The following is a 26,393-nucleotide window of genomic DNA, read 5'->3' as shown; positions in this document are numbered from 1 at the left end:
TCATGACTGTGTTTTTTTCTTCTCAGAGGATGCGCCCGGGACCCTGGAGACTGTTTCGTGCAGGAGGTTTGAGCAGGGAGAGATCACTCACTGTCCTGACCCCTGGGTCATTAACCCGGGTCTGCAGGGTTCCTGGGAGCAGCCACCCTCCAGCACGCCACCTGGAAGCCTACGAAAAACTGCTTACCTAGGACTGACGAAGTCCAGACCCAGTTTGAGGCTCCTATTGGCAGAGTCCCAGAGCAGCTAATCGGCCCCCGGGACCTCCTTAAACCAGCAGCAGGAAGAAGAAGCTGTCTGAACAGCCGAGATCCTCCCCGGCTCTGGACCGTGTGTTGGCTGTTCCTGCTCCCACTCCCCAGGCTTGATTTTCTGGCATCTGGACTCAGGGTGACTCACCTGACTTGAGATTCTGAACACAATTTGGTCTTTTGCTTCTGCTGTTCCAGTGTCCTGACCCAGCTGACTCTCGACTCCTGTCTTGTGAGTGTGGACTCTGCCCCTGACCACTAGGTCTGGCTGCCCATGACCCGGCCATGACAATGACTTTTCTACAATTCCTCCAATGCCCTTTTCTGCTCTCCAGCTCTGCTCTCCCAGCAAGACACACCGATGCCTTGGCTCCCAGAGTCCTGCTTACCTGCTAGTCAAGGGCTCATGGGGAGTGCTTGTCTTGCCCCCTCCCCCATCACAGCTGCTTGTCCTCGGGGACTCTCCCTAGCGCAGAGGAGAATCCGTCCTGGCAGCAATTCAGGAAGTCACAGAAGGGACGGTCTGCTCAGCTCCCTCTGCAATGCCACTGCCCGAGAGCATTACGAGTGGGTGCCCAGTGACTGTGCCGGCAGCTCCTTGAGAGACTCCTGGGGGCCGGGTAGTCGTGTTTCACGATGACCGCAGGAAGCCATGCAAAGAGTGCAGCATTGAGAAGACTCTCCTGCTGTCCCAAAGGGTTTCTGTTCTCCTGCACGGTCAGACCATGGGGCCAGGTTGCAGAATGGGGAAGAGCTGGTTGGTGATGAGTTGGAGGATTCACCATACAGGTGGTAGCAGCTGCAGATCCTGGAGTCCCTGTGGTCGGGTTACCATGTGTCCGGAGTTTCCCGGACATGTCCGGCTTTTTGTGTTTTAAATTGCCCTCAGGGAGGAATTGGTAAAACTCTCCAAAGGGCCGGGATTTCCCTCCCAATGCAGCACTCTGGGGGCGGAGGGGGAGCTGCGCACTCTGTGGGGGAGCACGGCACTGTGTCTGGCTCCGCACCCCAGACACACTGCTCTGAGCAGCAGGGTACGGGGGCCGGGGGGGCTGGAGAAGGGGCATGGGGTCCCAAGGGACAGTCAGTGGACAGGGAGCAGGAGGGGTTGGATGGATGAGGGGTTCTGGAGGGAGCCTGTCAGGGGGTGGGCATATGAAGAGGGGTCGGGGGAGTCAAGGGACAGGGAGCGGGGGGGTTGGACAGGGCGGAGGTATGCGGGGGAGTCAGGGTCAGGGAGCAGGGGGATTGGATGGGTTGGGGGTTCTGCGGGGGCAGTAAGGGGACAGGGAGTGGTTGGATGGGTGTGGGAGAGCCAGGGGTCTGTCAGGGGGTGGGAGTGCGGATAGGGGGAAGGGCACTCAGGGGACAGGTAGGGGCTGGAGTTCTAGGGGGGCAGTTAGGGTGGAGGGGTCTAAGGAGGGGGCAGTTGGAGACAGGGAGAAGGAAGGCTTAGATAGAGGGCAGGGTCCTGGGAGGGGGCGATCAGGGGACAAGGAGCAGGGGGGGTTGGATGGGTTGGCGGTTCTGTGGGGGGCAGTCAGGGGGCAGGAAGTGGGAGGGAGTAGATAGGTGGCAGGGCTACCACTCCCCCCCCACCCTCAGAGTGTCCTCTTTTTTGAAAGTTCAAATATGGTATCCCTACCCTATGGGCCCAGCCTCCACTCCTGAGAGTTCAGGCGAACATCCCCCTGTTCTCAGGGAGTCTTTGGCTTTGGCGGCTGGGCCTGCCTGCCGAGACAGAGGACTCAGTGTTTCCATTAGGCTGCTCAGTTGCCAATGCAGCCACCCAAAGACGTGAAGAATGGAAGCGAAAGAGCAAAGCTGGACCCTCCGCTGATCTCCTGCAATCAAGTGAGCCCAGCCTGGGAGAGATAGAGAAAGCTCCAAGGTGGCTGGTGGCTGCAGGGAGCCAGGGGAGGAGAAATAAATAGTTCATGATGAATCCTACGGGCTTTGTCTTGTGTGGTGAAGGGTTTCAAATGGGTCTAGTTACTATCACATTCAACTTTACAATCACTGTGTCTGATTGAAGGGCAGGTCTAGAAAGGGCAGAGGTCACTCAAGGAGCTTCAAGTCTCAGATTCTGTCCCTACTGCCTGCTTTGACCAGCTGATCTCAACCCAACAGCTCCCTCAGGTGGTCGCAGTGGTGAGCTCTTTCCCTCTTTTTCTGGTTTTACCGCCGGCATGGGGACAGGATACATGTGGCCAAGGCAATGGAGAGGCATGGGGGTCACTTGCAGAGGCATGCAGAGAACTTGCAGAGTTGCCTGTTCATGCAGTTCCTATGGGGGAAGCACGGTAGGGTACCGTGCACTCCGGGGCACGATTTCCAATTTTGGTGGTGGCAGGGAGGATAATTTCACCCTGATTCCAGGGGCTACTTAGGCACGTGAAAACTCTACTGTTTTGACAGATAACTTAGCAATGAGCTGACAGGAACTCTTGCCAGACTGCTTTCCGGGGAAGACAGCTATAAGAATGGATCCAGGAAATGGTTCTGTAGCTCTAAACTGTTTGGACACTTTCAGGGAACATTCCCGATGCAAGACTGAGATCCCCAAAGTTATCCTGGGTAACCCTGAGAGACTTATGGAAAACTAGCAGATACCACATCTCTGCTGTCACTTTGCACTGACAAACTCGGACTGTCCGAACCTGTTCATGTATTTTACCTGCTTTAACCTCTCAAGAACTTTCACATATAAAAGAAAGAAAATTAAATAAACGACATAGTTACACCGATATAGGGCTGTAGCGTAAACCCGACCTCAGAGTTGTCCCATTGAAATGGAATTATTCACAGCAGTAATTAAAGTTAAACATGAACGTAAGTGTTTCCAGGCCCAAGATTAAGGCCACAGGTTATGAGAGGTGCTGATGCAAGAAGAGAAGAGCTGTGCAAAAACTGAAATGCCACTTGGAACCTGGCCCAAACAATGCATCATGAAAAATAAACTCATCTTGTTATACAGTAACAGAGCTGGTTCAAAAAGGTTTTACACTGACAATGCAACCTTTGAACTAAAAATGCCACTTTGGATTACATTGATCATTTGAAAAAAGTTACCTCTTTAAAAAAAACATTTTGGATTTCTCTGCCCACTTGAGAGAGAATGTGGAGTTTTTCCCACCAAAATGAAACAAAAATTTGATCATTAAAAACATTTCCAAATAAGTTTGAAGAATATGGGGGGGGAGAGTGGTTTCTTCTTCAACTTTCATGAACCTCTCCACCCTCGCTATGTCTGTCTGTATGTACATGAATGATAAATATGTCCGCTACTGAAACTTTTACAAACAACGGCTCTCATCAGGAGCACTGAGGTCACATTACGCAGAGAAACACCCAGGCCTGCAGGGTTCACATTCTCCAAGACATAAACCGCCCCAAGACGGGAATGTCACACACAACACAGTGTGACTGGCCCGGGTTGGTTCCGTGCATGTTTTGCTGTTGCTGGCAAATTGTGCTGTTTTAAGGTGCGGGGGGAGTTATATTTGAAATGAGTTCTTCATCCTCTCCCACTCTCATCTAGGGGTCCCGGAACAGGGGAGACCAGGGCCCACCACTTTTTACTGGCCATAAGTGTGAGTGACTGGATGATGGGGGAGAGAAGGGAGTGAGCGGGGGCAGTGTTTTGGGGGCAAAGGGGCGGCATGAAGTGGGAGCTCAGGGAAAAAGGCGGTGTGAGGGGGGGCCTCAGGGAAAGGAGCGGTTTGAGGGGGCAGGACCTCGAGGAGAAGGGGTGGCACAGGGGCTGGGCCACAGTTTGGGTGCCAGCAGCCCCCCCACACACACTTTTAGGAAGCTTTTGCCCATCCTGCCCTCATCCCAAATTAATTTGTTGCAGTAAGAAAACTTTGAGCAACAAGGAGACTTAGAGACGCACAATATAACTGCCAAAATCCTCACCTGCCCCTCGAGCTGGGCAAACAGAATTTTTTGGTAGCTGGCAATTCCAAAAAAGAGTTGGAAAAAAACCGGTTTCAGGTTGAACAAAACTAACATTTTTCCAAATTTTTGATGAACCAAAAAGCTTTAAAAAAAACCAAAAAAAAACAAAAAGACCCAGGAACATTTCAAGGGTTGTAACTTTTTGAATCTTTAAAATAAAATTGAAGGAGATTTTTAAACAAAAAAATGTTTCAAACTGAAAAATCTAAATGGTTTGTTTGGAAAGCGTCTAAACGAAATGCTTCGACTTTTTAAGAACTGTGGGGAGGGTCTGGACGTGAACAATTCAGCAGACCGGATACGAATTCGCAAACAGGTCTCCTTCCCCATTATCCAGGACTGAGTTTCGATTCCTGTTTCTGGTTCCCTGGGCCTGGTCCCCGTCCCTGTCACACACTGCGGGGAGCTCAGATTCCTGGGAATCCTGCCGACTTCCAGGCTGCGGGGAGGGATGAGTCAGCAGCTTCCTGAAGACGAGTCGCGAGTAGGCAAACACTTTCCCTCTACCTTTCCAAAACCCACATCGGTACAGTAAGACTAGCACCCCCACCGCTGCCACCACTCCATGCACCAGGAGACGATTCCAGGACACTGGCTCTGAAACAAAAGAGAGAGAAAGGCCCCATGACTAAGGGACTTCGTTAAATCATCCCACTGCTGCCATGAGGATCCCAGAAGATGAAGACATTCCTGGGATACAGGAAGAGCTGAGTTGGGTCGTGTGCACATGGGCACCACTCAGAACAGCGGGAATGAGATCTCCAGGCTCATTATCCCCATCGGCCAACCTGACGGAGGGAGAAAGGTGAGCCCGGCAAAGCAGCCCCGTTACAGAGTCTGGGAACCGTGATTTTTAAGATGCTCCAGGATGGGGTCCCTCAGCTCTTAAGGTTAGAGGGAACGGTTAGGATCATCTCCTCTAGCGTCTTCTGAAGCCTGGGGAAAGGCTAGCCGTGGTGGGAAGGGTGGGGTTTGAAGATGTATCCATGAAAATGGGGGGTGGGGTCGCTAGCACATTGCTGACAGGTGAGGGGCACGATTGGTTTCTTTGCCTTGAGGTGGGGTCTCAGCTTTTAAAAGTTTTGGGAAGAATAATTTAGTCTGAGCCCTGGCATAACCCAGGCCAGAGAACGTCGCCTACTGATTCCTGCACCCACTCCAGTGATTTATGACACTGACTTGGCATTGAGAAGGATTTTATCATAGGCTTAAGTCCAGTTGCAGAAGGGAAAGGGCATTAGAAGCTGAAAGACCCCAGAAATGGCTTTGGTTTTCTACTCAAAATAACCACCCGGGGCTGATTTTCCCCAGCCCAGCGCCTTGCAGTCATGCACCCACCACCTAGTGAATTTGGTGTGCAGGCAGGCTCCCAAATCCAGACAGTGGCACTTCACATCCACTTTGCCCTGGCATCAGGGACTGCCCTGAGCGCCCATCCTGCAAACACTTACGCACCTGAGCCCTCCCACTGCGATCCAAGGCTACTCCTATGGATGGAGTTAAACACGTGGCTAAAGCATTTGCAGAGGTTCCAGAGAGCTGAGGCTCCATGTAAAAGGAACATTACTTCAGTTATTCCAATCTTGGGTTTATGAGATGCTCCTGCTCGCCCCCTCCCTTCACAGCTGAGTCTCCCACCCAGTGGAATTCTCCAAGGAACTTCCCACTCTGAGACCCTAGACACTGTGTCCAGCGCTAGCTGTCCCTCTGGCCCAATCCCATGCTTCAGGACATAGTCTGAATGCCACGGAGGTCAGTAATGAATTCCCCACCTGCATTTACAGCATGGTAAAACTAGCCATGTATGTTACAGCGGTTCTTGCTTTTCCTGGAAGCATCAGATATTGTCCCCTGAGCTGGACCAGACAGGACAGCAGCCTGAAATGCCCTACGGCATTGGCTTGAACTCAGACTGACCCTGTGGAAAACAGGCTACAGCTCCCTTTAAAAAAAAATAAAAATAAAAAATTAATTCATAAGGAAGACTAGAGGTAAAATTCCCAAGTCCACTTAAGTCACTTTGGTGCTTTTGAAAATTGTGCCCTCTAAACTCAGCCCCGATCCCTGTAGCGGCCACTCCTGTAAGCTGTCAAGTTCTGGCCCATTCCTGTAAGTTTGCGTTTGTGGCGTTTTTAATACAAGCCGCATTACATGCCACAAAGAACCCTGGGTGGTAAATTTTGAAATACAACAAGAACAACAGGAAGAGGAAAAATATGCTCCAGACATGCAAGTTGATCAAGTTCGTGTTGTCATAGGAAACTTAACTTGTGTGTCCGAACCGCACAACATTACTGCTGCACTCATATTGGTTTTGCATCTCATTATTTTTAAATAGCAAAGAGAAAAAAATAATGGGCTTAATAACGGTGCCATCTGGGCTTTGAGTTTTACCAACTCTTCACAGCAGAAGAAAGATTGGCGTTCTCCATTGCCTTATGCCTGGGTCTGAATTCTCAGCAGTGCCAAGTTTTCACTTGGCTCAGCAGAGAGGGATGAGAAAAGGGGGCTTGAAGTCACCCTTTTGTTCCCCCAAGATTTGGCTGGCTGGTGCCTGAAATAGCACCTGACATAAAACGTAGAGCACCGTTGAGGCTGCTCTAAGTTACACTGGCTGTCGTGGCAGCAGTTCTGAGCCAGCATTATGCACCACACTCTCTTTGCTACCACACCAAGTCCCCAGACTAAAGATTGGGAGGAGGCAGGTGACATAGGGAGACACACCAGCTTTGTGCAACCGAAGAATTTCTAAGCTGCCCCTTATGGGCAGTTGGCATGAGGCCCAGGATCAAACTCCTTGTGCCGTGATGGGTGGGTGAGGGAAGAGTTCTGGGCCCCAATTCAGCCATACCCTGATTCTGGTGTGTGTCATTTACACTAGTGTCTGCAGTTCTTTTGGTATTTCATGCTCACTTTGCATCAGTGTAAAGGTGACACAAACAAAGTGCAAGGCAACAGAGAGTCCAGCCCCCGCCCTCCCCCCACACTGATCGCTTTAACTAGAAGTTTCAATTGCAACCAAAATTGTGGAGAGATTTAAAAAAAAAACAACCCAGAATCACAGGAGCTCTGGTAATCAAGTGATCCATCCCCTGTCACCCATTCCCAGCTTCTTGAAAATATAGACTAGGGAAACCATCCCTGCCCATGCTAGCTAATAGCAGTTGAGGGACCTGTCCTCCATGAAATTATCTAGTTCTTTTTTGAACCCTGTTATAGTCTTGGCCTTCACAACATCCTCTGGCAAGGAGTTCCACAGGTTGACTCTCCATTGTGTGAAGAAATACTTCCTTTTGTTTCTTTTAAACCCGCTGCCTCTTAATTTCATTGGGTGACCCCTGGTTCTTGTGTTATGAGAAAGAGTAAACAACACTTCCTGATTTACTTTCTCCACATCAGTCATGATTTTTTACACCTCTATCTTATCCCCCATTAGTCATCTCTTTTCCAAGGTGAAAAGTCCCAGTCTTATTAATCTCTCCTCACACAGAAGCTGCTCCACGTCCCTCATCATTTTTCTCACCCTTTTCTGTACTAATGGAGGCAGCGAGGCCTAGAGCGCTGGACTCGGAGTCCCGTTGCTGTGGGAAGTGTCTGTACTAAAGGGCTGCAGCAGCTATCTAGACAAATTGGAGGATTGGGCCAAAAGAAATCTGATGAGGTTCAATAAGGATAAGTGCAGGGTCCTGCACTTAGGACGGAAGAACCCAATGCACAGCTACAGACTAGGGACCGAATGGCTAGGCAGCAGTTCTGCGGAAAAGGACCTAGGGGTGACAGTGGACGAGAAGCTGGATATGAGTCAGCAGTGTGCCCTTGTTGCCAAGAAGGCCAATGGCATTTTGGGATGTATAAGTAGGGGCATAGCCAGCAGATCGAGGGACGTGATCGTTCCCCTCTATTCGACATTGGTGAGGCCTCATCTGGAGTACTGTGTCCAGTTTTGGGCCCCACACTTCAAGAAGGATATGGATAAATTGGAGAGAGTCCAGCGAAGGGCAACAAAAATGATTAGGGGACTGGAACACATGAGTTATGAGGAGAGGCTGAGGGAGCTGGGATTGTTTAGCCTGCAGAAGAGAAGAATGAGGGGGGATTTGATAGCTGCTTTCAACTACCTGAAAGGGGGTTCCAAAGAGGATGGCTCTAGACTGTTCTCAATGGTAGCAGATGACAGAACGAGGAGTAATGGTCTCAAGTTGCAGTGGGGGAGGTTTAGATTGGATATTAGGAAAAACTTTTTCACTAAGAGGGTGGTGAAACACTGGAATGCGTTACCTAGGGAGGTGGTAGAATCTCCTTCCTTAGAGGTTTTTAAGGTCAGGCTTGACAAAGCCCTGGCTGGGATGATTTAACTGGAAATTGGTCCTGCTTTGAGCAGGGGGTTGGACTAGATGATCTTCGGGGTCCCTTCCAACCCTGATATTCTATGATTCTATGATTCTATCGTGTTTTAAGTGCAGACAGAGCCTGAGCCGTAAAGCAGGTTCCTTCCCACCTCCTCCCTTTGCAGAAAACACCCCTCGGCTTCAACATCGACAGAATCCTCATGCAAAGCGATTTCTTCTCCAGGCCGTCTACAAGCCTCTCTCCTTGCAACTTGAAGAAAACTGAATGGTTGACAAACAGGGCCTCAGAGACCTGATCTGCTACATGCCCCGCCTACCCGTGACAGGCACCCATAACTAGCTTTCAAGCTCCTTCCCCTCTCTCCCTGCACGGGCACAGTGTGATCTGCTTGGCGTCTGAGTCTCACACCGGCTGAGCAGCAGGCAAACCTAGAATCAAAGTGGTTCATAACGTGGTCATTTGATCTCCCCCAAAGGGCTGGGGGTCGCCCTGCACTCTGCTGGAGAACTCTCAGCCATCTAAAAAAAGAACAGGAGGACTTGTGGCACCTCAGAGACTAATAAATTTATCTGAGCATAAGCTTTCCTGAGCTACAGCTCACTTCATCGGATGCATTTAAAACCCTGCTGCAGTGATCTGAGCAGCCTTGGCTGTATGGAAAGCAGATCAACTTTAGCTGGTTGGGGGTTTTGTTAGGGGGAGGAGGGGATCTCAGAAATCCCTTGTCCAAATGGCCCTGTGCCCCCCCCCCCCCCCCCGAGGCACACAAACTGTCAAGGCTCCAAGTCAGCGGGTGGATTTCAGAGCAGGCAGGAGATCGGTGCTTTAGGCAGAGAGCTGGCGCTTTGCTAGAATAAAATCTCTTCAGCTGCCCTCCAGTAAGATCCCGTCCTTCAGCGCCTCGTCCCCAGTGCTTGCTTGGGACCCCAAGTGAGGGTCAGCCCCAGACCCCCCCCACACGGCGGGCTGAGACACACGGCGCTGCTGGGACGGCAGTTCAGAGGGGGCGTTAGGACACTTTGGCCCATCAGTTAAAAGACAAAGAAACGAAGTCTGCCCTGGGGACCAACGGAGACGTCTTCTCTCACTGCAGAGAAAAATCACTTCCCCTTCCACCCCAAAACGATCCGCGCTCGTGATTTGCTGCCCAGCAGCAGAGCTCTTGTCTCGGGAGGCAACTTCAGCTCCTGCAGGTTACCCGCCTATTTTGCCCCCCTTAACCCTCCTTCCATCTGGTCCGCGCACACCCCCCTCCCCAATAGACCCCGCGCGACTCCCTCCCCCATCTGGTCAGCAGACAGCCCCCACCCCAATAGACCCCGCCCCATCCCCTCCCCAATACCCCCACCTGATCAGCGCACAGCGCCCTCCCCAATAGACCCCACCTGCCCCCGCTCCCATCTGGTCAGTGCACAGCCCACTCCCCAATAACCCCACCCAAACCTCCTCCCCCATCTGGTCAGCACACAGCCCCCTCCCCAATAGACCCCGCGTTCCCCAGTGTGATCGATGCACCCACCCAACTCTTCTCCCCCCCAAACCCGGCACCTCCCTGCTCGCCCTCTCCCCGATCCGTGCACAACACCAGCCCCTCCTCACCTGCTGGAGGAGACCCCCAGCCCCCAATCGCTCCGTGGGCAGCCGGCGCCTGGAGCCCGGCTCGCAGCTCGCCCAGGCCAATGTCCCCTGGAGCCAGAGCCCCCCCCCCCCCCCCCCGCCCGGGGAGCGGGCTCAGAGTGACCCCGGTGGGCAGGCAGAGGGAGCAGCGAGGGGACGGGCTGCCCCGCTGGGAGCCGCCAGGCTCGGGGAGAGGGTCCCGCGGCTGCAGCCCCGCTCAGCTGGGCAGGTCAGCAACACGGAAGGGAAACGCACCCAGCTGTCTGCCACCAGGGAGCTTCTTTTCCATGGGTCCAGATGATGAAGATGTCAACAATATAGCGTAAGTAGAGTAGGGGCATTAGGGGATGAGAGCTGAGGAAGCGTTGTTCTAAGTCAGCCATAAAAATGTTGGCATACTGTGGGGCCATGCGGGTACCCATAGCAGTGCTGCTGATTTGAAGGTATACATTGTCCCAAATGTGAAAGAGTTATGGGTGAGGACAAAGTCACAAAGTTCAGCCAGCATGTTTGCCGTGATATTATCGGGGATACTGTTCCTGATGGCTTGTAGTCCATCTTTGTGTGGAATGTTGGTGTTGAGAGCTTCTACATCCATAGTGGCCAGGATGGTGTTTTCAGGAAGATCACCGATGGATTGTAGTTTCCTCAGGAAGTCAGTGGTGTCTGGAAGATAGCTGGGAGTGCTGGTAGCATAGGGCCTGAGGAGGGAGTCTACATAGCCAGACAATCTCGCTGTCAGGGTGCCAATGCTTGAGATGATGGGGCGCCCAGGATTTCCAGGTTTAAGGATCTTGGGTAGCAGATAGAATACCCCAGGTCGGGGTTCCAGGGGTGTGTCTGTGCTGATTTGTTCTTGTGCTTTTTCAGGGAGCTTCTTGAGCAAATGCTGTAGTTTCTTTTGGTAACCCTCAGTGGGATCAGAGGGTAATGGCTTGTAGAAAGTGGTGTTGGAGAGCTGCCAAGCAGCCTCTTGTTCATATTCCGACCTATTCATGATGACAACAGCACCTCCTTTGTCAGCCTTTTTGATTATGATGTCTGAGCTGTTTCTGAGGCTGTGGATGGCGTTGTGTTCTGCACGGCTGAGGTTATGGGGCAAGGGATGCTGCTTTTCCACTATTTCAGCCCATGCACGTCTGTAGAAGTCCAGTCTGTTGTTTCAACCTTCAGGAGGAGTTCACCTAGAATCCTTCTTTTTGTAGTGTTGGTAGCAAGGTCTCTGTGGGTTAGTATGTTGTTCAGAGGTGTTTTGGAAATATTCCTTGAGTGGGAGACGTTGAAAATAGGATTCTAGGTCACCACAGAATTGTATCGTGGGGGTGGAGGGGCAGAAGGAGAGGCCCCGAGATAGGACAGATTCTTCTGCTGGGCTAAGACTATAGTTGGAGAGATTAACAATATTGCCGGGTGGGTTAAGGGAACCACTGTTGTGGCCCCTTGTGGCGTGTAGTAGTTTAGAGAGTTTAGTGTCCTTTTTCTTTTGTAGAGAAGCAAAGTGTGTGTTGTAAATGGCTTGTCTAGTTTTTGTAAAGTCCAGCCATGAGGAAGTTTGTGTGGAAGGTTGGTTTTTTATGAGAGTATCCAGCTTTGAGAGCTCATTCTTAATCTTTCCCTGTTTGCTGTAGAGGATGTTGATCAGGTGGTTCCGCAGTTTCTTTGAGAGCGTGTGGCACAGGCTGTCAGCATAGTCTGTGTGGTATGTAGATTGTAATGGAGTTTTTACCTTCAGTCCTTTTGGTATGATGTCCATCTGTTTGCATTTGGAAAGGAAGATGATGTCTGTCTGTATCTGTATGAGTTTTTTCATGAAGTTGATAGATTTCCACTCCATACGGCTAAATTCAGTGCCTTGCACCATGACAGGTTTCAGAGTAGCAGCCGTGTTAGTCTGTATTTGCAAAAAGAAAAGGAGTACTTGTGCACCTTGTTTGATGCAATAGAGAAGGGGGAGCCGGGTTAAATGGAGGCGGGGCTGAGGGCAGGGGGCATGTGCATCGGCCGCTGTTGTGAGGAAATCGGGCACTGGCGTTTCAGCTGTGGCTGAGGTCGTGCTGTGGCTGTGAACTCACCCGGCGGGATGCGGCTGCAAGCCGGCCTGGCTGGTGCGCGGGACCTCACCTCCTTCCCCACGGCTGCGCCGCTGGGTGCTATTCCTGTGGGTGAGACGCTCTCGGTCCCAGGGGTCCCTGAAAGAGCCACCCAGGGCTTGGGAGGGAGGGTAGGTGCTGCTGGCTGCTCCGCGGTGGCTCGCTCTCTGCGCGGCGGGGTTTGCGGGCTGGTTACAGTCACAGCCGGGCTGGGGCGAGGGGGCACGGTGGGCCCGAATGGGGCGGTGGCCGGGAGGGGAAGGGCTCGGGGCTGGGGACCGAATGGGGGCGGGGCTCCAAATAGGGAGAGTGGGGCTGGAATGGGGGCGGAGCTCGGGCGGGTGTCTAGGAACCGCATGGGGGTGGGGCTCCAAATGGGGGGCTCGGGCGATGGCTGGGGACCACATGGGGAGGGCAGCGCTGTGGCAGGGGCTGGTTCTTGGCTGAAGGGAGGTGGATTCTGGGCCAAAAGGGGGCGATTCGGGGGGCGGGCCCCGGGCCGAAGGGCGGGGGGGGTTCGAGAGCCCCCCCGGGAAGGGAAAGGAAGGGTCGGGCAGAGGAGCGCAGGACATTGGTTCAAGTCCCGCCCTGCCAGGAGGGGGCTGGGCCAGGGACAAGGATGTTTCGAGCCCCAGCCCCGTCCCCTTATGATATCCCTACTCACACTTACTTCTAGGAGGATTGTGTGTGTGAGGAGGGTCTTCTCCCCCACCCCCCAGCTGGGTGCCTGTCACTGGTGGGCAGGGCCTGTAGGAGATCAAGTCTCTGCGGCCCTGGGGGCGGAGGGGCCGATAGGAGTTAAGGGGTTTTAATCATCATGGCACCACCTCTGGCATACTGCATACTGGGCAGGCAACGAGAAACCACAAATGGCCTCCCCCACCCCTGACCTGTCCTGCTTGGTCTGTCTCGGGTTCATATCGGCTGGAGAGTCTGGAGCAGGGATGGGGAGCCAGGGCCAGGACCTCTGCCTCGGCTTTGCTGCTGCCAAATCGGACCCACTCAGACCGAGAGGAGCCGACCCCAGCCCAGCACCTGCAGCAGCGTCTGTGTCCTGAGTGTCGCTGAGAGGGACAATGGGGCCAGCAGCTGGGTTGCTGAGAGTGAAGAGCCGCTGTAGGAGTTGTGTGTTAATGGCAATGGACACCTGGAGCCTGGAGGGAACCCAGGTAATGGGGCGTCTCTGCCTGGGGGCAGGCTGGAGAGAGACACTGAGACTGCCTGGGGTGCTGGAAGGGAGCGTGGCCCTCCCACTTTTTGTCACTGGCCCCGCCCCTCCTCCTCCTCTTCCCCCTGAGGTCCCCCCACCCCACCTCTGGCTGGCAGCTGCAGTGCAGACAGTTGCAGGGAGCCGTGGATGACCCTCCACTTGCCAGGGGTGGGGGGCCGAGAGCAGCCCTGGTCCGTATCCCTCCCCCCAGGCTCCCTGCCCAGAGCAGGGGGAGTGTCTGTACTTCCCCACAGCTGCTGCTCTTACCATGGCCCTGCTGCTGCTCTGAGGCCCTGCTACCCAGCCAGAGCCAGATCTTGGTAACAGCCCCAGGGTAGCTCTAGGGAGCCATGGACCCTCCATCTGCCCTTGGTGGGGGGGTCTGCCTGACCCTCTGGGCTCCCCTCCCAGAGTGTCTGACGGAAGGAGCAATCGACAGAACGGTGCATGTTCCAGGGCAGCTCCAGCCCCGGTGCTGTCAGTGAGACGTGTCCTCCCAGCCCTGCCTGACGGGTCTTTCTGTTTCAGACCCTCCTTGGAACTGCAAGAAAAGTCCAACCCCTAGAGTTGTGGTTGCACTGACAGTTGTATCGTCTGCTTTGATCGCTGCCATCATTGCTCTGGCAGGTGAGTTCCCAGCTTCCGCCCCGCTCCCTTCCCCTCCATCTACGAACTCCGTGCATCCCATTCCCCCGTGACCTACCACGGTCCCTCTCTCCTCCCGGCCTGTCCGGCTTCTGCACCTTGGACAGAGGATTCCTGGGGGATGTTCCTCCCCAACCCTCCTCCTGCTCCCTCCCAGACCCCTGCACCTGGGCACTCTCTGTGTCGGGACGATTTGACTGACATTAGCCCCCCCAGCCCATCTCTGAGCACTTTGGACCCAAGTCGCCTTTGCCATGCGCCATGAAACAGTCCCTGACCGGGGTGTCCAATGGGACAGGGTGCAGCGCATCCCTGAGCCCTTTGCCTTCCCTGTGTTGCTCTGAGGTTACCAGCCTGGCCTTCCTGGATCTTCAGGTCACGCCTGTGGCTGGGCGGCAGGTGCTACCGTGTTATTGAAATGAGCCGTAGAATTAAGTCTAGACCCCTCCACCAGCGCAGTGTGGAAACCCACCAATCGCTGAGCTTGGCCATGAAGGGTCCCTTAGCACCATTCACACCCCCGGGCTGCCCAGACAGCGTGTGCTCGTGCAGAGGGCGTCTGTTTGCGGTGAACATGAACCCTGCTGTATCCCCCCGTCGTCTGGGGCAGGGCGTGCTGGAGACTGTCGGGGATGGGATTTCTCTACTGCCCTGGGATCTGATCACTGGGCCCCAGGAGGGTTTAGCAGCTGGCAGAGGGGATTGAATCCAGGTCTGTCTGCATTAGGAATCCTCTGTGCCGATGTCATGACATCCGTGCAGTTGAATTGGTGCAAACCGCTAAAGCAGATGCACTGCACTGGTGCAAAAAGGAGCTTGCCTTGGTGCAGTTCGCTGCAGGAAGTTACCAGAGCGAGCCGCACTGCTCCAGCGCATCTCCAGGAGGTGCTTGCCCCGATGTCACTGCATCACTGTGATTATACTGGTGCAGATTGCTCTGATATAGATGGGCCCTGAATCCCAGCTCCCTGCTGTAATGGCAGGCTGTTGAAATGGGCAGCATTGGCTCTCACTGTGTAAGGTGGGAATCTGTGAGCTTAGGGTTGGTTACACACCTGCAGGTGCAGGGAGCTCTGCAGAACATGTGGCATCTGAGCTGGAGATGGATGGTGGAGACAGCCTGTGCCATCAACTGTTAGTCACTGACTTCTCTGCTCAGTTCAGTAGGGCAGGGGTGTGGGCTACCGTGCACTGGACAGTTAAATCTACAGGGTCAGACATGCCTTGTGCGTGAGTGAACACATGCTCATTTTCTGATCACCGCTGCCACGTTTCCTAAGTCTTCCCGACTTAGAGTGCCTGTTCCTTTTAAATAGTACCATGCCGGCAGAGCTGAGCTACATCGGTGTGGTTTTCTTTGAAGTCGCAAAGTGTATTCTTTTGCTAAGAACATAAGAACGGCCTTACTGGGTCAGAGCAAAGGTCCATCCAGCCCAGTATCCTGTCTGCCGACAGCGGCCAATGCCAGGCGCCCCAGAGGGAGTGAACCTAACAGGCAATGATCAAGTGATCTGTCTCCCACCATCCATCTCCACCCTCTGACAAACAGAGGCTAGGGACACCATTCCTTACCCATTCTGGCTAATAGCCATTCATGGACTTAACTTCCATGAATTTATCCAATTCTCTTTTAAACCCTAGCCTTCACAACCTCGCCTTCACAACCTCCCCAGGCAAGGAGTTCCAGAGGTTGACTGTGCGCTGTGTGAAGAAGAACTTCCTTTTATTTGTTTTAAACCTGGTGCCCATTAATTTCATTTGGTGGCCCCTAGTTCTTGTGTTATGGGAACAAGTAAATAGCTTTTCCTTAGTCACTTTCTCCCCACCACTCATGATTTTATAGACCTCTAACCACTGTGTTTACATCTCATGTTATTGTAGCTCTGTAAGTGGCTATGGGCCATCTCACTGCGTGGTGTTTGGGTAGGTTGCGATTGTTCATGGGGCTTGGGGGGGAGAGGTGAAAGAGTTATAAATGTGACTGGGTATCAGAAAGTATTTCAGATAATCTAGTGCCAGAAAATGACCTTGAATGTGACAGCAGGTGGCTCCTCTGGGACCTTCTGCTAAGAAAAGCAAAACAGAGAAAGAAAAATGAACACTTCAGCACCAGGGGGAAAGGCAGTTTACTGTGTTTCTGAAGCCATCTGATTCCATTTCTGAGCAAGTTGCAGTGTGAGAGAGAAATTCATCAAATTGAAATGTATGTCGTGCAACATCCATACTGCACTTGTGCAAGGGAAGTTGAACAAAATTATCACGGTGAGTTTCAGAGGCGCAAGCTGTTAAATGATGCAAAAACCAAGCTGAAAAGACAACAGTAACGGCTCAGATTTTGTTGTTACTGTTATCATTATTATTACTGGGCTAGGTTGATTGGGTTTTTTTGTCTGTGAAAGAAATTTTGGACATATTGGCAGATACCTTCTTTCATTATTATTTGGACTTCTATTATGTAAAGGATTTTTAAATTTAGTTCAGAATTGTTGTACAGCCGTCCACCTTTGACCAAAAAAGCAAAAGAAAAACAAAAAAGACAAGACTGCGCAAAGCACTGGTTTGTTCTGTGTTTAGGTCCAGTAAAGATAAGACACAACTGTACCTTATATTTATTATTGAGTCTGCAAAAAATCCCTACGTAAATATGCACATGTAATTTATTTGTTTGTTTTTCCTACAGTTAGTTAAGTATTGTCAGAGCCGCATGCTGAGGCTGCCAAAAATTTGTGAGAACCCCGGCTCTAGAAAGTGTGAGGATTTTGTTTTCTATGTAACCATTACTTTCCAGTATTTATTCACTCTCGCTTGCATCTCTGTTCTTTGATAATAAACTCATTCCTGTTTTCTGTATATCTAATTGCTGTGTTCTCAATAGAGTGGTTGGCCTGAATTGAATCTTACAAGCTGCTGTGGACCGCGCCTCTGGGGTTAGAGTCACAGTTCTGCATGTGCTCTGTGGAACGGGCTGAGCACTCCAGAGGGACGCTCAGAGGCTTTGGGGGTGTCTATCGCTAACCTGTACACAGAGAGCGAGGCCTGCAGGGGGCTGGAAGGTCGGGCTTGCGCTGCCAGGAGTGGTGGTTTGAGAGAGCTGACCCATGGCAGGCCTGGACAAGGCTCCCCCAAAGGTGCCTCGTTTGCCTGCTATGAATCGCTCAAACGGGCAGACGTCCCTGGCTCATTCCACCCCTGCACCCCCCAGGTACAACCCGCACAAGGCATTCTGCCAGGGGCGAGGAGAACACCTGTGCTTCTGTCCCATTCCTGCTGCTTGCTCGGAGCTAGGCTGCCTGCGATGGGTTTTCAGTGTTTGCTACTTTCAGGGGGTTTAGCGTGTGAGTGGGTGCGGGAGGGAAAAAGAGAGTCAGAAAGTTGTACCCAGAGGTTTTAGGGAAGCATCAACCTCCACAGTCCCATGAAAGCCGTGGCAAGTAAAGTATGTGAACTACCACCCCGCACCGCCTCACGTTCCCCCGCGTATGTCAGCCCGTGATGCAAGGAGGGGGGTGCACCAGACGTCTCTCTTTTCCTTGTTCGCCTGGACCCAACCCCAGTGACAATAGGGGGGATTTCTGGTTGGCTGTTCTGGGCCTGCTACCCAGCAGTGTCTTGAGCCTACTCCCGGTGAAAATTCTCACCCTTAGTCTCCCAAATAGGGTGCAGGCCGTATCAGGCCATACTGCGGCTGGCATTAGCACCGCTCACCCCAGGGCCCTGGGCAGCAGAAGCTTCAGTTACTCAGTTGGTTTTAAGAGCCATGGCAGGAGAGAGGAGGTAGGAGCCCCTTAAAACGATATTGGGCACAGACAGGCTCTTGAGAAGTTTGATTTACCCCCTGCCCCCTCGCGCCCCCTCATCCTGCCCCGGCTCTGACCTCCCACCCACCTCCAAACAGCTGATTGGCAGGTGCCTGGTGGGTGCTGAGCACCCGTTGTTTTTTTGTTTTTTTTCTGTGGATGCTTCAGTCCTGGAGCACCCAGGGAGTCAGTGCCCACAGCAGGTGTGTAAGACTAAGTGACGCGTGTGTGTGTGTGACAGAGAAAGAGAGAGAGGAGTTAGATAATTTCTGTATTGATAACCGCAAGAGTTCAAAATGAGTCAGGCCTCAAAACCATGAGACCCGCTTAAAAACCATGCGACTTAAAATACTAAATGCAGAGTTTTTTATCTGCTGGTTTGTGAGCCTTTGGCAGTCATGGTTTCTATCATGCTCTGCAAGGGTTAAAGACTTCTTTTTGTCCCCCTTCTCTAAGAAAAAAATGAGAACTGAGATTCTGGCCTGCTCACAGGACTCTAGGAGCTGGGGCTTTAAGAAAAACACCAAATATCATGAGCCATAAAAGGGGAGAATGGGCAGTAAGTTAGAGCTGGTTTAGAGAAAGTGCAACTAGAAGTCAGAAGGAAGCAGATGAGGAACTGTGTGTTGGAGGTGTATCTGAGTCCCCCGGCCTCCTGGTGTAATGTGGATTATACTCTGCCTCTGCCTCCCAGCTCTGGGTCACCTAACCTGGAGGGGAGGGAAGCCCAACCCCAATGGCACAGGATCAAGTCAGAGAACTTTTGCTCCGTCCCGCTCCTCGACACGCCTCTAATGGGCTGGATGATGCGCCTCATATGACGTATCACGGTGCTGCCAGATCTAGCGGCGTATTTAAGGAAGACACCCCCATGTAGCTCCAGCGAAAAACCCGGGGCAGCACAAAAGCAGGGAGCGCTGCGGGATCCTGACCGGCTGGAGCCTCTGCTCTTCGCCCACTCCCCGGGGGCAGACAGCTGGTTGCATTTCAGTCCAGTGTTGCTGACCTGACCAGCTGAGCGGGGCTGCAGCAGCGGGACCCTCTCCCCGAGCCTGGCGGCTCCTGGCAGGGCAGCCCATCCGCTCGCTGCTCCCTCTGCCTGCCAGCCGGGTTCGCTCTGAGCCCGCTCCAGGGGACAGGAGCCTGGGCGAGCTGCGAGCTGGGCTCCGGCTGCCCGCGGAGCAATTGGGGACTGGGGGTCTCCGCCAGCAGGTGAGGAGGGGCTGGTGTTGTGCGCGGATCGGGGAGGGGGCGAGCAGGGAACTGCTGGGTGTGGGGGGGAAGAGATCTCAAGCTAGAGATGAAAGACAACACCAGAGCCCAGCTTCCCAGTACAGGGAGGGGGAGGAAAGACTCACCCCTGGGCCTTTCCTTGTTACAGGGACCCACAGTGACACGGACTCTCTCTCACTCTGCAGCTTCTCAGGCTCTGCAGATGGGAACAGCTGCGGGTGGATAAAAGGCAGCCAGGTTCTGTCTGAGACGTGTGCCGCGGAGCTCAAATGGATCTACCAGAAAGAAGCGGCCGTGATATAAACAGTGCAACTGAGGATCCACATTTGTGTATCTGTAATGTGAATTACCCCCCTGTGAAGTCTCCTGGGTAGGGCCCTACCAAATTCACCCATCCAGTTTGGTAAATTTCACAATCATGAGATTTTTAAAAGTCTTTTAAATTTCACAGTTTTAGCTATTTCAATCTGAAATGTCACCCTGTTGTAACTGAGTAGATCCCATCCCAGAAGAGGGTCATGGGGGGTTTCAAGGCTATTGGGGGAGGGGTGTCACGGCATTGCGACCCTGACTTCGGCACTGCTCCTGGCAGTGGTGCTACCTTCAGAGCTGGGCTCCCGGCCGGCGGCCACGGAGCTTTCTGCTGCTGGGGGAGGTTCCTGGAGGTGGCTCTGATCTGGCCCTGGGAGCAGCCCATGCAGGGGACGAGGTCCTGTTCCTCCCCAGCCCAGCCCGAACTTGCAGCTAGTTCCTGGCACACGATAGGAGCCCCTGCCCGGGACGCTCCCAGCCCTGCCCCTCCCCCGTTCCAGGGTCCAGCCCTGCCACTAGCATAGTCCGCTAGGATGCTGGCAGGGGGGTAAGCCTTGGGCAACAGGGTCTAAAGTGGCAGAGAAATAAGCCACTGGGCGTTTCTTTTCTCCGTGCATCTGAGTGAGAACTCCAAGTGCACACCTAGATTGTACATGGCAGAAAAGGGTAAAAGGCTTAGAATAGTCAGGCAGCCCTAAGGCAGGGGCAGAAGCCAAACCCTGTTTGAGGGAAACAAAGACTATCCTAGCTCTGTATCTAGTTAATGTTCACCTGAATTTCCCCCAAATCGAGCATTTGATTCTTGACAATGTTTCATACAGAGAAACTCCAGGCAGGGAGTGAGAGTCCTATGATGAGCACATTTCCAATGCCCACCCTGGTAGCTTACTAGCTCTCTCCATTGCTTTCTATGCCATTGTGTAATGTCCTACAAGGCTTCCTCAGGGCTTCAAGGTTTCCTTCTTGAAACTTGAAACTTGATCAGGTAACAGGCCCCTGATCTGATTACCCAAAAGCCCCAACCAGAACCTACCTACCTGCCTACTTACTTATTTTTTAATGAATTAACCCTGAAATTCTTACCATGCTGTATCTTTGGTCTGGGTTTGTTGCTAGAAGGAGCTTCTCAGTAATATGAAGATGGAATAAAAACATACCAGATTGATGACAAAGTTCAAACATGTTGGCCTTGTCTTGACACAGAATGTAATATGGGGTGATTATTTCTTCCCTGCATGGGAGGCAATGTTTAAATGTTTATGGCAATGCCATAAAATTATGAAAAAAGGTACCAAGTGGTAATATTGCACAAAATTACCCCCTCCACACAAAAAATTAATAGTAAATTATAAAAATACTGTAAAGGCACATCTGTCTCCAACATGTGTCTTAACCACAAAATACAGGTTGTGTGTCAATGCTCATAAAAATTAAAAAAACTTACACATATAAAAAAATTGGGATCCCTTTAGTTTCCAGGAAACGCAAACCCATAAAAAAAGGTTAACACTTTCATAAACATGCACAAAATGTAGGTATCAACAAAATCACATTATTTAAAAAAAATGCCCAACATGTAAAAATTGAGCTCCCTATGGAAGACTCCAGCAGAAACCATCCCTCTACTAATAATCAAGCCATAAAAGACCCATTCAATCCCTAAGACTCTTAAGAAAGTATAACTATATTTGTAACTTGTGCAGAGGTCTGTATAAAGTTTCTGTATGCTTGGGTAATTATAACTTAATAAAACTTATAAAATAAAATAAACCTTGCATTGGTAAATGTATGTGTGGTCACTACCTTTGGTCTTTGTGTTCCTAAAAACTCTAAATCTAAAGCAAGTAGCAAAGGTAACTTTCACTGTGTTAAGCTTAAAACTGTAGCTGCCAGAGCCGAACCCACGGTGGTGTAATACCACATTGCAAAATTCACTTTAAATAAAATTAAAGGCTACCCCCTGATAGCTGCAGCCCTCAATACCAGCTCCAGCACCACCTTCAGCACCATCCCCACTGCCTGCAGACCGACTTCCATGCTACCACGTCCAGCAGCCACTGGAAAACTCTGGGGTTGGGTGGGCTCTGAGCAATGCATGGAGTGAAATGGGCAGATGTACCATGTGCATTCCACCCCCTAAAACAGCATTCAATAAGATCAACATTTTGACTAGGGGGAAGGAGAACTGGAGGTGCCCTTCTGACTTCCAGTTCCACTATTAGTGAGCCCATGGAGCTTGGACTTTAGCTATTGGTCCCCTTTCGCACAGGAAGAAAAGGAGGACTTGTGCATGGGGATAGTGAAAATGGGGATAGTAAAATGGGGATAGTGAAATTTATGTCCATTGTGAAATACTTGAGGTCCAATGATGAAAAGACAGAAGCTGACAGGCATGAGATTGTTTTTCAACATGAGTGACTGGATCAGTTTCAGAGGAAGAAGAAGGATTGCAAGTGCTTTGGAGAATAGGATTAAAATTCAAAATGATTTGGACAAACTGGAGAAAGGTCTGAAGTAAATCAGATGAAATTCAATAAGGACAAATGCAAAATACTACACTTAGGAAGGAACAATCATTGCACGCATACAAAATGGGAAATGACTGCCTAGGAAGGAGTATTGTGGAAAGGGATTGGGGGTCATAGTGGATTGCAAGCTAAATATGAGTCAACACTGTAACGCTGTTGCAAAAAAACCAAACATCATTCTGGGATGTATTAGCAGGAATGTTGTAAGCAAGACATGCAAAAAAAAAAAGGAGGACTTGTGGCACCTCAGAAACTAACAAATTTATTTGAGCATAAGCTTTCGTGAGCTATAGCTTACTTCATTGGATGCATTCAGTGGAAAATATAGTGAGGAGATATATACAGAGAACATGAAACAATGGGTGTTACCATACGCTCTGTAACGAGAGTGATCAGGTAAGGTGAGCTATTACCAACAGGAGAGTGGGGGGGGACTTTTGTAGTGATAATCAAGGTGAGCCATTTTCAGCAGTTTACAAGAACATCTGAGGAACGGGGGGGAGGGGGGAACATGGGGAAATAGTTTTACTTTGTGTAATGACCCATCCACTCCCAGTCTTTATTCAAGCCTAAGTTAATTGTATCCAGTTTGCAAATTAATTCCAATTCAGCAGTCTCTTCTTGGAGTCTGTTTTTGAAGTTTTTTTGTTGAAGAATTGCCACTTTTAGGTTTGTAATCGAGTGACCAAAGAGATTGAAGTGTTCTCCGACTGGTTTTTGAATGTTGTAATTCTTGACGTCTGATTTGTGTCCATTTATTCTTTTACATAGAGACTGTCCAGTTTGGCCAATGTACATGGCAGAGGGGAATTGCTATCACATTGGTAGATGTGCAGACATGAGAAGTAATTCTTCCGCTCTACTCTGTGCTGATTAGGCCTCAGCTGGAGTATTGTGTCCAGTTTTGAGCGCCACATTTCCGGAAAGATGTGGACAAATTGGAGAAAGTCCGGAGAAGAGCAACAAAAATGATTAAAGGGCTAGAAAATGTGACCTATGAGGGAGGATTGAAAAAAATTGGGTTTGTTTAGTCTGGAGAAGAGAAGACTGAGGGGGGGCATGATAACAGCCTTCAAGATATAAGGTTGTTATGAGGAGGAGGGAGAAAAATTGTTCTCCTTAACCTCTGAGGATAAGACAAGAAGCAATGGGCTTAAATTGCAGCAAGGGCGGTTTAGGTTGGACATTAGGAAAAACTTCCTAACTGTCAGAGTGGTTGTCAAGGTTCCTCCCCCACTCTGAACTCTAGGGTACAGATGTGGAGACCTGCATGAAAGACCCCTAAGCTTATTCTTACCAGCTTAGGTTAAAAACTTCCCCAAGGTACAAGGTTTGCCTTGTCCTTGAACAATATGCTGCCACCACCAAGCGTTTTAAACAAAGAACAGGGAAAGAGACCTCTTGGAGTCATCTTCCCCCAGAATATCCCCCTCCCCCCCAAGCTCTACACCCTGTTTCCTGGGAAAGGCTTGATAAGAATCCTCACCAACTGGTACAGGTGAACACAGACCCAAACCCTTGGATCTTAATAACAATGAAAAATCAATCAGGTTCTTAAAAGAAGAATTTTGATTAAAGAAAAGGTAAAAGAATCACCTGTGTAAAATCAGGATGGTAAATACCTTACAGGGCAATCAGATTCAAAACATAGAGAATCCCTCTAGGCAAAACCTTAAGTTACAAAAAGATACAAAAACAGGAATACACATTCCCGCCATCACAGCTTATTTTACAGGCCATTAAACAAAAGAAAATCTAACGCATTTTCTAGCTAGATTACTTACTAACTTTACAGGAATTGTAAGGCTTGCATTCCTGGTCTGTTCCCAGCAAAAGCATCACACAGACAGACCAATCCCTTTGTCCCCCCCTCCAGATTTGAAAGTATCTTGTCCCCTCATTGGTCATTTTGGGTCAGGTGCCAGCGAGGGTACCTTAGCTTCTCAACCCTTTACAGGTGAAAGGGTTTTGCCTCTGGCCAGGAGGGATTTTATAGCACTGTATACAGACAGGTGGTTACCCTTCCCTTTATATTTATGACAGTGGTTAAGCACCGGAATAAATTGCCTAGGGAGGTGGTGGAATCTCCATCATTGGGGATTTTTAAGAACAGGTTGGACAAACATCTGTCAGGGATGGTCTAGATAATACTTAGTCTTGCCTTGAGTGCAGGGGACTGGACTAGATGACCTCTCAAGGTCCCTTCCAGTTCTAGGATTTCTATGATTCTATGATTCTAATTTCTGCTAGCTGGACTGGGGAAACTGGAAAGGGAGACTGTGAAGAAATGAGGTGAAAATGCCACCAAATTTTCCAAAGAAATTTCCCATCTTAACAAGCTGATCAGTGAGATGGAAGGGAAGTGCCAGCAGCCAACAGCCAGCAAGTGAATTCCTGCAGGGGAAGAAGCTTATCTAAGAAATGCAGGTGGAGAAGCTTATCTAAGAAATGCAAACAGACCTGGAGAAAGGAGGGGCTGTGGGCAGCTGGGTTAAAAAGCTGAGCACAGAAAGCGTGCATTCAGAGGCAGCCTGAACCTTTTCGAGCAGGCCTGAAAAATGACACATTTTCACCCCTATGACATATACTCAATTCCTGTCCACCATTATCTCCTGACTCTGCACAGGACTGGCCTAGTGAGCAGGGCTAGGGTCAGTGAGATGATCTTAGAAAGACTTTACTGACTTAGTGTGTGTGTGTGCGTGTGCATCTGTGCATGCATCCTCTTTTACGCGGCTCCTGCTGCAGAGAAAATGATAGTCCAGTAGTTCAGGTGTTGGTTAACCTGAGAGACCCAGGCTTAATTCCTGCTCTGTGTGAACTCAGACAAGTCATTTCTTCTGCCTGTGCCTGACTTTTCCTCTTCTAAAGTAGGAATAAAAACCCTTCCCCACCTTCCAGAGGTGTTGTGAGACTGAACGTATCAAAGCTTGGGAGGTGCTCAGATAGTGCAGGGATGAGAGCCGGAGAAGCACCTGCAGTAGCTAGAAGTGGAGGCATTTCCTTCCCACATCAAAGCACTAACAAATCACATTGGGTTGTCTCCAACTTTCCTGATTTCACCCTGACTCTTTCAATAGCTGGCATTTCTCTTAATGCCCCAGCTCTTGCAATCCTATGGTGAGAGGAGAATCTCAGCTCTCATTCTAACAACAGTCAGTTTCTTGCTCTTGTGGTGAAGTAGAAAAACTTGAGAACACGACTAGAAGAAAATCTCAGTGCTCAGAAAACCAAAAAGTCCAAAATGTATTTTTTTAGAAAATAAATCTCATGTTTCCTTTAGTTAATCTCATGATTTTTGAACACTTGGTGCTTGCAAAATTGCATTGGCATTGATCAGTTTATGTCTTTCTTTCTTTCTTTCTTTCTTTCTTTCTTTCTTTCTTTCTTTCTTTCTTTCTTTCTTTCTTTCTTTCTTTCTTTCCAAATAGTGCAAATATATCAAAATACCAGATTTATCATAACACACAAAGTAAGTAAAGAGGGTTAGACTAAAGGGAGGGGAGGAGAAGCAACTTACCTACGTTAAGGGTCTACATTAATATAGACCTCTAAAAAGTGAGCCCAAATGTCTTTGAATTTTTCAGGCCTTCCCCCTGTACAGAATGCTGGTCATTCATTAGGTGTGAGCTCAGCCATATCACTGAGCTGGGCATAAATGTTTGGTGTGGACTGAGTTGTCCATTTTTGCAGGACTAATTTTCCAGTAACCAAAGCTGCACACTGGAACCACACCCCCTTCTTACCAAATATTCCTGATACATGGAGGTTATGTCCAAGAATAAAACATAAGAGGGAGGGCTCCAACTTAGCATCCAATATCAATTTGGTCCTTTTACCCACCTCATCCCAGAATTTCCCAAAGCATATGAGCTATTGTAGCACCAAGACAGTTAAATTTCTAATAGTGATCAACATTTAGGAAGCCCTCTACCATTAGCCTATGTGGGGACCAGTTTATTTGAAAGGTGGTCTGCAGTTGCTTTCTTTAACAGTAGATACAATTGTATTCCATTGCGTCGGAGATATCTGTGTATCCAAATCTCTATTCCAAGCAGCTCTTGAGTTATCAGTCTTTGACTGAGCTTTTTAGGCCAGAAAACCGTAAAAGGATAAAACCGCTGGCTGAATAAATCCAGGAAGTTTCCTACAAAATAATAAACGTTCTGGAGGTTCTGGAGCTCCCAATACATCCAGTCCAAATACATTGGTAAACCAATGTTTTAACTGTTATTTAAATGTTCCAGAACAGGGCAAGGCAAATTGTTACTGTAGGTCTACAAATGGTTTAAACTGATTACTGTCAATTAGCCAAGACACAGTCATAATTCCTCTCTCCATCCAATCCCTCCACATCAAAGTTTTGCCATTGATTTAAAATACAGGATTACACCATAGAA

General features: G+C 50.2%; 1 protein-coding gene, 1 long non-coding RNA gene and 1 pseudogene across 3 annotated transcripts in view; 1 reads left to right on the top strand and 2 right to left on the bottom strand.

Annotated features, from left to right (window-relative positions):
• LOC311530639 (C-type lectin domain family 2 member D-like) overlaps positions 1-26,393 on the bottom strand; it is a 119,368-nt gene that overhangs the window by 23,496 nt on the left and 69,479 nt on the right.
• Positions 4,445-20,690, bottom strand: LOC311530669. The gene is made up of 3 exons (XR_014714055.1): positions 20,549-20,690; positions 19,279-19,428; positions 4,445-4,808 (listed from the first exon to the last, which is right to left on the bottom strand). It is a non-coding gene; the product is annotated as an uncharacterized lncRNA (long non-coding RNA).
• LOC311530633 (C-type lectin domain family 2 member D-like) overlaps positions 13,345-26,393 on the top strand; it is an 839,985-nt pseudogene continuing 826,936 nt past the window's right edge. The window contains exons 1-2 of the transcript in view: positions 13,345-13,437; positions 14,007-14,105. The product of the transcript in view is annotated as a C-type lectin domain family 2 member D-like (transcript). The remainder of the gene's footprint in view (positions 13,438-14,006; positions 14,106-26,393) is intronic.

This window comes from Lepidochelys olivacea (genome assembly GCF_965140295.1).
Source record: "Lepidochelys olivacea isolate rLepOli2 genome assembly, chromosome: 14".
Lineage (NCBI taxonomy): Eukaryota > Metazoa > Chordata > Testudines > Cheloniidae > Lepidochelys > Lepidochelys olivacea.
The sequence above is the reverse complement of the archived record's forward strand: the minus strand, read 5'-3'. Positions and strand labels throughout refer to the sequence as shown.